Source organism: Papio anubis, chromosome 8 (genome assembly GCF_008728515.1).
Source record: "Papio anubis isolate 15944 chromosome 8, Panubis1.0, whole genome shotgun sequence".
NCBI classification, from domain to species: Eukaryota; Metazoa; Chordata; class Mammalia; order Primates; family Cercopithecidae; genus Papio; species Papio anubis.
The window spans coordinates 123,988,051-123,996,914 of record NC_044983.1 but is presented as its reverse complement, the minus strand read 5'-3'; the positions used below and the strand labels follow the sequence as shown (position 1 = coordinate 123,996,914).

Sequence of the window (8,864 nt, the reverse complement as noted above, 5' to 3'; positions counted from 1 at the left end):
GAGCCCAGGAGTTCAAGGATGTGGTGAGACATGACCATGCCACTGCACTTCAGCCTGGGTGACAGAGTGAGACACTGTCTCACAGAAAAAAAAAAAAACTAGCAAATTAGATGTAACAGTGCATTGAAAAATAATAAACACATTATGATGAGGTTAAATTTATCCCAGGGAGGTGAGGATGAGTCAACATATATAAATCAATAAATGTGATATACCACATAAACAGAATTAAGGACACAAACTAGATTATCATCTCAATAGATGCAGAAAAAGCAACTGATAAAATTCAGTGCATTTTATGATGAAAATTCTCAACTATGAATAGAAGGAACATATCTCAACATACTAAAGGCCGTATATGAGAAATACAAGAAACCCACAGCCAACATTATAGTTAACTGGGAAAAATTGAAAGCGCTCCCTCTAAGAACTGGAACAGGGCAAGGATGACCATTTTCACCACTCTTATTCAACATTCAACATAGTACTAGAAGTCCTTACCAGAGCAATCAGGCAAGTGAAAATAAAAATTAAAGGCATCCAAATTAGAGAAGAGAAAGTCAAATTATGCCTGTTGGCCAATGATATAATCTTATGTCTAGAAAGCTCTAATGATGCTACCAAAAACCTCTTATATTTGATAAATGAATTAACATTTCAGGATACAAAATTAATGTACTGAAATCAGTAGTGATCCTATACACCAATAATTCTCTAACTGAGCACCAAATCAAGAAGGCAATCACATTTACAATAGGTATAAAAATGTCTGGGAATATATTAAACCAGGGATATGAAAGATCTTTATAAGAACTACAGATCACTGATGAAAGAAATTATAGATGATACAACCAAATGGAAAACCATCCCATGCTGATATGGTTTGTTTGTGTCCCTACCCAAATCTGACCTTGAATTGTAGCTCCCACAATCCCCATATGTCAAGGGAGGGACCTGGTGCAAGGTAATTGAATCATGGGGGCAGGTTTTTGCTGTACTGTTCTTGTGATAGTGAGTAGGTCTCATGAGCTGTGATGGTTTTATAAAGGGCAGTTCCCCTGCACATGCGCTCTTGTCTGCTGCCATGTAAGATGTGCCTTTTCTCCTCCTTTACCTTCCACCGTGGTTATGAGGCCACCCCAGCCATGTGGAACTGTGAGTTCATTAAAGCTCTTTTTCTCTGTAAATTACCCAGTCTCAAGTATGTCTTTATTAGCAGCATGAGAACTGACTAATATATATGCTCATGGATTGGAAGAATCATTATTATTAAAATGACCATACTGTGATATGGTACACATGTGTAATATATGGAATAGATATGGCATAGTATTACAGGTATAATATATGAAAGCACTTTATCTTGTATAATCAGATTCTTCTAGCTAATCAGTATGCTTAAATTTAATTGTGATATTTCACTTGAAATAGCACTTTACTGATTACACCAGCTTTTACGTATTATTAAATGAGCCAGATTACATGAATGCATTTGGAAAGTCTCAAATGCCACTGAAAGGCAAAATACTTGATGGATTATTAACAGTTATTGAGCACTAGTGTTTTGCCAGGTATTCTACGTGACATGTGCAGGTGGAGGACATAATCACTGCCTTGGAGGACCTCAGATTAAGCAATTTAAACAGCACAGTAAATGTTGCAAAGAGGGAAACACAAAATGATATGGAACCACATACAACAACCACCTAGCCTAGACTTTGTGAGAATATGTATAACTGCCTACCAGTAGTGACATCAAAAGTCAGATCTTAAAGAAAAGAGTTATACAAATAGAGGTAAATGAGGATTTTAGGCAGAGTACACTACAGACGCAAAGGAACCACTTGCATGAAGTACCATTTAAGATACTGTATTAGTTTGTTCTCATACTGCTATGAAGAAATACCAGAGACTAGGTAATTTATAAAGGAAAGAATTTTAATTGACTCACAGTTCTGTGTTGCTGGGGAGGCCTCGGGAAACTTACAATCACGGCAGAGGCAAAGGAGAAACAGGTACCTTTTTCACAAAGTGGCAAGATGGAGTGAGTGCAAGCAGGGGAAATGCCAGACACTTCTAAAACCATCAGATCTCATGAGACTATCACAAGAACAGCACGGGGGAAACCACCCCCATGATCCAATTACTTTCCCCTGGTCCCACCCTTGACATGTGGGGATTATGGGGATTACAATTCAAAATGAGATTTTGGGTGAGGGCACAGCCAAACCATATCAGATATTGACTAAGAAAATATACTGGGGAACTCAGAGTTCTTGCTTCTGAACCAGCTCTGACATTTACACTGTTGTAAATGTATGAAAGCAAATCAACCCCTATGAGCCTTAATCCCCCTATCTCTAAAATGGGAGTTATCATATCTTCCATAAGAGGTGTTTAAGAGCTATATAAACCGAAGAAGAGAAAATATGTAATGTGCCTAGAACAGCAGACAAACAAAGGTGCAGTGCATAGTAGCTCTCACTAGTACGATGTATTTTGATATATCAGTGCTTTGGAAATATACTTAGTAACAATTCTCATTATTAGTCCTAGCACCCTGTTTATCACAACATTCTCCGAATTGCATAAGATACAAACACAGTCCAAAAAAATTGGAAATATAGCCAATTAATTCATCTCTGAGATATTTACAGAAGACTTCAAAGATGATGCACATTATGAACATTATTGAAAGTCTTTTTGGTTCTCAGGAAGAGAAATATTGTTGCTTCCAATTGTGTGCATGGGAAGAACTCTTGAAGTTCTTTTTGATGAGAATAAGAGCCAGTAAATAAGAAGGGTAGCATTATAGCAAGTTGTCAAAGGAAGCTGGAAGAACATCTTCAAATGGTTTTTGGCCCTCAGACCCTCAAAGCAGAACTTTTTTTTTCCAATACTGTCTAGTTTTCTATTCTAAGTATTTCCTCAAAAGGATCACAAGGTTAAACATAGAAGGTGGCTTATTAATGACTTTCAAAGGATAGCGCCACCCCTATATGGGCAATTCAGTGAATGAGTTCTACAATGGCAGAGTGCTTTTTATTGAGAGGAAACACTCAGCCTGCACTCTGGTCAGGATGTTTTGTTCTCACGGAATTGCTGCTTTGCTCTTTCATCAATGGCTGTTTTATTTTTGGCTCAGTTCCAGTGCCAGAAGAACCATTGATCAGCAGTGAGAGGAGGCCTTTGATAGGTGGCCAAGGCAGAACAGAGGGTTGTCATGGATAATGTGATTCAGAAGTACAGTTTATGAATGAAGAAGAAGGAGAAAAAAGCTTTCACCTGATCTGCTTTTGGTCTATGAGTAGGAAGTTAAGCAGAAAGGAAGACAGCAATTTAAAAAATTCAATGAAAAATACATATTTGGAAAGAATGTGTTGTTTCTAACAGACCTGCTTATTGTACACATTGACTCCTTCCTTTCTCTCTTACCTTATTCATGCCATGCTCAATCTGGAAACTTCATCCAGCAGTAGAAAACTATTTGTAGTTTCCTGGAGACACTGTGCTATTTAATACCTCCATGTCTTTATATAAACTCTTTCCTCTGAATGGATTATCTTCCCTGATCTCCATTCAGGTCTGATTTCAGCTATGAAAATTTCTCTTATTTCTTATTTAAAAACGAGATTAACAGCACTTTGGGAAGCCAAGGCGAGCGGATCACGATGTCAGGAGATCGAAACCATCCTGGCTAACATGGTGAAACCCTGTTTCCACTAAAAATACATAAAATTAGCCAGGCGTGGTGGCATGCACCTGTAGTCCCAGCTACTTGGGAGGCTGAGGCAGGAGAACGGCATGAACCCGGGAGGCAGAGCTTGCAGTGAGTGGAGATCAAGCCACTGCACTCCAGCCTGGGCGACAAAGCGAGACTCTGTCTCAAAAAAATAAACAAATAAGTAAATAAATGAACAATTTGTTTCTTGACCATTTTATGATGCTTCTCTGTTGGAGTCATCACTGCTTCTTGGACTGAGTTTACATATGGCCATGTAAAGGTCCCAGAAACCCACATGGGAAGCCTAGCACATTTTTTAAAATTTACCAATTTTCCTGGAAGAATTTGAGATTAAAAAGCCCAATGAATCAGAAGAAACATATTATGTAGAATTTACAAATTTTTCTTAAAATATAGAACAAGAATCCCAAGACGTTTATTCTTAGATATTTAAATATTTACTCTGTGGCTACTTATTGTGATTTTTGGCTTCAGATTTCTTGAGGGCAATCTCTCTCTTCGATTTTCATAGAAAAGTTTAAGAATGAGGGGTGGAAACTTCTGTGATGCTACACTTCACCTTACATTTTGCTCATTTGTTCTTTTGTCTGTATTACTGAGAATGTCAGGAAACACATTTAATAAAGGCACCCATTGTTATTCATCAGTGTGTCCTTAGTATCATGCATACAGAACAGAATCAGGTGTCTTTCAAGTTAAACCAGAATGAAGCATATAGGATTTCATCAAGCATAGTAAAAAATAATGACATTAGACAACTCAGTTAATAAATCTGTTCTGTGAAGTGCTGAAAGTGGATGTCGCATAAGAAAAGGACAAAGCTGGTTTATACAACAGTCTGTCACAGAAATCTCCCTTAATCAATATTTCATTGACACTGATCTTCATAATGTAGGCCTCAGAATAATTTGTGAGGCATTAAAAGGAGGTCAAATTTGATTAAATCTTATTTATAAACTCTCAGGGCTGGAAGTGGACTTAGAAATCATTTGGTTCAGAGATGGCAAATGTGCATGTGTGTGTGGCCACTTTCACTTTCTAAGACCCTGTCAGACATCATTAATCAATCGTGAGACTTCCTTTCACTGGGCCTAGTTATAGATGCAGAACATTTCTTAATTCACTACTCTAGACAGACACAAACAGTCAAAATGATCTTGCAAAAACACTAACCGATCTTTGATTGACTCCAACCCTAAATTCAAAAAATGGATGTCCTGTGTAATATTCTGCATGAACAAGCATCAAGTTCCTGATTGAGCACTTCTAAAATGAGGCATTCCCTGAGTAGGTCTTTTATCATATTATGATTATGTAATCAGTAATGAATACATGTGTCCTTAAGAAGAGTTACATGCATCCAGCAAATCCTAGCCCCCACATACTGTAATCCACAGGACACTGCCAAACAGGAATTATTAATCCCATTTTATAAATAGGAAAAATTAGATTCTAAGACAGAGACAGGGAAAAGGCAACACATAGTTTGGCCTGCTTAGTGTTTTAAAGATAAAATTAAGCCTACATTTAAAAATCAGAAGATTTTGCATCAAAAATGTGGTTTCACCACTTTTTATTTAAAAGTAAGAATAAACCTGTTTTTTCATATGGTGGCAATTGGCCCATGCTTTATAGCAGTTGGACCCTTTGATGGCTTTGTACTTGCAGTTTTCCACAATTCCCACCATGTTCACAATTCACGAGGGTTAACTTTTCTTCCTGCTTGCTTCAGTCATGCTACCTGTGAGTCTCTTGTAAGAAGCTGAGTTGACATTGACTCCAAGTTTCCCAAAGCTCATGTGGCTATTGTTTTTCTGCCATTGCATTTGCTCTTCCCTCTGACTTGAATAGCTTTCTCTTCCATTTCTGTATTACTGAAACTAAAAATTGGCAGGGGTGGGGAAGACTAGGACTCTGGAGATGTGAAAACTTTGGAGAGTTTATCTTACTTCTGCAGCCTCTTATACTCTGGGTAATTTGCAGATTTTATTTACCAAGGCAGAAAGCTGAGAATCCAGGTTTATACTAGTAAAGGACTGCTGGTGTGGGTCCAAAAAAACAGTAGAACTTTTAGCAGAGACCTTGATGGTCTCATTAAGCTTAGTATGTGTTTTCTAATTTCACCTGTATTTTTATTCATATCATACAACCTACCAGCTCACATGTCAGCTTACCATATGGAGACTCTCAGTTCTGCATGCATAAGTCATACAGGATCTCAATAAAGTCTCATTGCCTTTACAGTGGTGTTTTGATAAGTGCACTTACTTTGTTGTCATGTCTTTGTCTTTCTCCTCCAGTGCCTATCTAATTACCTGTCACATAGTCAGAGCTCAATAAACGCTTCCCAAAGCATTCAACTGCATCATTGCTCAGCACCTTAATCTCTTCCTTCACGGTCTCTTGCAGATATTATGTCATAATCTACCCACAAGCCACCAAGAAGTAGGTGGAAAATGTTGTTCTCATTCCACTGATGGCAAATATCAGGTAAAATAGGAACCACATGATTTACCTGATATCTTACGTAGCATTAGCGCACAAATATAGTTTACAAAATAGTATTTGTTAAGTCACATGTCGCTGAGAAACAGTGAAGTGAAACAGAATGAGTGTAGAATCTGCAACAAATTCTAGAGCTCATTGTTACTAGCTTCTGTCACCTGTGTCAGGTACTTCCCTTGGTTTTCTTGGGTACCAAGCTTCAATGCCTTTCAGGTGCATTGTAGTTTTTGGTTAAAAAGAATGACTGTCTACAATTTCAAGATGCTCAAACAGTTCTGTGCATATTCAAAAAGTTTTATTTCAGTTTTATGCCCAACTATCTTTCCTTCTGTAACTGAGTCTCAAGTACAGGTAGAACAGTGATGTAGGACAAAGCTGGGGGAGTCCTAGTGTTAGATTGATAGCATACTGGTTTCCTTATTTCCAAAGGCTAACACAAGATTCTTTCCCTGGCTTTCTTGTTAAAATGCATTATCTCCCATGATGTGTCTCAACCCTTCTGATAAAGTGTCTTGTGATAGTTCTGCTTTATTGATGAGCCAGACATGATTATATGTGAAATATCAAGTGTAGGCATAGAATAGGGTGAAGCTGGAATCATTAACCCTAGAGATATGTACAGCATACGACTGGGGCAAAGAGATAAATGAGAGAAGCAATCAAGTAAACTTAGAGGAGGAATAAAAGGGGGTATAGGAAAAATTTCAATGTAAAAGTGATACTTCTGTTAGATCTTGAAGGATCTTGGTGAGTAAAAATCTCACCAAGGCAACACAAAATTAAAACCACTTTAGCCAAAGGAAACCAAGGAGGCAAAGAAGTGAGAACCATGGCCGGGTGCGATGGCTCACATCTGTAATCCCAGCACTTTGGGAAGCTGAGGCAAGCAGATAACTTAAGTCAGGAATTCGAGACCAGCCTGGCCAACATGGTGAAACCCCTCTCTACTAAAAATACAAAAAGTCGAAGGTCGGGCCATGGTGAGGCAGAGGTTGGGAAGATCACCTGGCGAGGCTGGGCACAGAGAGCCTGGGGCTGCAGCCAGGCGTGGGCTGTGTCGGTGGGCGGCCACAGCTGCGAGGAGCTCCCTGTGGCCCTAGCCCCACCGTGGTTGCTCGGATGCAGGTTTAACTTATTTATTCAGCAAAAAATGCGGATTCAGAAAAGCACCCAGGAAGGTTGAACCTCGAAGATCATACACAGGGACAAGTAGTGAAGCATACAAGAGAAGTACTTTGATTCCTCCTGTAGAAGAAACAGTCTTTTATCCTTCTCCCTATCCTATAAGGAGTCTCATAAAACCTTTATTTTTTACTATTGGGTTTACAGGCTGTGCATTTGGATCAGCTGCTATTTGACAATATGAATCACTGAAATCCAGGGTCCAGAGTTATTTTGATGGTATAAAAGCTGATTGGTTGGATAGCATAAGACCACATAAAGAAGGAGGCTTCAGAAAGGAGATTAACAAGTGGTGGAATAATCTAAGTGATGGCCAGCGGACTGTGACAGGTATTACAGCTGCAAATGTCCTTGTATTCTGTTTATGGAGAGTACCTTCTTTGTAGCGGACAATGATCAGATATTTCACATCGAATCCAGCCTCAAAGGTCCTTTGTTCTCCAAAGCTGCTGTCAACATTCAGTCATTTCTCCTTATTTCACATGGCAGCAAATACGTATGTTTTGTGGAGCTTCTCTTCCAGCATAGTGAACATTCTGGGTCAAGAGCAGTTCATGGCATTGCACCTATCTGCAGGTGTTATTTCCAATTTTGTCAGTTACGTGGGTAAAGTTGCCACAGGAAGGTATGGACCATCACTTGGTGCATCTGGCACCATCGCAGCTGTCTGCACTAAGATCCCAGAAGGGAGGCTTGCCATTATTTTCCTTCCGATGTTCACGTTCACAGCACGGAATGCCCTAAAAGCCATTATCGCCGTGGATACAGCAGGAATGATCCGGGGATGGAAATTTTTTGATCATGCAACACATCTTGGGGAAGCTCTTTGTGGAATATGGTATGTTACTTATGGCCATGAACTGATTTGGAAGAACAGGGAGCTTCTAGTGAAAATCTGGCATGAAATAAGGACTAATGGCCCCAAAAAAGGAGGTGGCTCTAAGTAAAACTGGTATTGGACAATAGTGGTGCATCTGGTCCATGATGCCTGAGAGCCCCAGGAGACATCGGCCCTAGGGTGATCACGGCTCTGCTCCCGCCTGGAAGATGCCAGCATCTGGCCTCCCAGTGTGTTCAGCTGTGTGCCCCAGTCTGTGTCTTTTTAGCAAGTGAATGATGATAAAGTTGTGAAATAAAGGTTTCTATCTAGTTTGTAAAAAAAAAAAATACAAAAAGTTTGGGCATGGTGGTGCATGCTTGTAATCCCTGCTACTCAGGAGGCTGAGGCATGAGAATTGCTTGAACCCAGGAGGCAGAAGTTGCAGTGAGCCGAGATTGCACCACCACACTCCAACCTGGGCAACAGAATGAGGTTCTGTCTCAAAAAAGAATAAAAAACAAAAACAAAACAAAACAAAAAACTAAGAACAACTATCATGGTAGGAGGCAATCAATTCTGTTTTAGCAGAACACACCGGGGGTATATGGCTGG

The 8,864-nt window shown here is 39.4% G+C and overlaps 1 pseudogene across 1 annotated transcript; it reads left to right on the top strand.

Moving 5' to 3' along the window:
- The first annotated feature begins 3,858 nt into the window (after positions 1-3,858).
- On the top strand, positions 3,859-8,598 carry LOC101003079 (annotated as a pseudogene). Its single transcript, XR_651092.4, has one exon. The product of XR_651092.4 is annotated as a presenilins-associated rhomboid-like protein, mitochondrial pseudogene (transcript).
- The last annotated feature ends 266 nt before the right edge of the window (positions 8,599-8,864 follow it).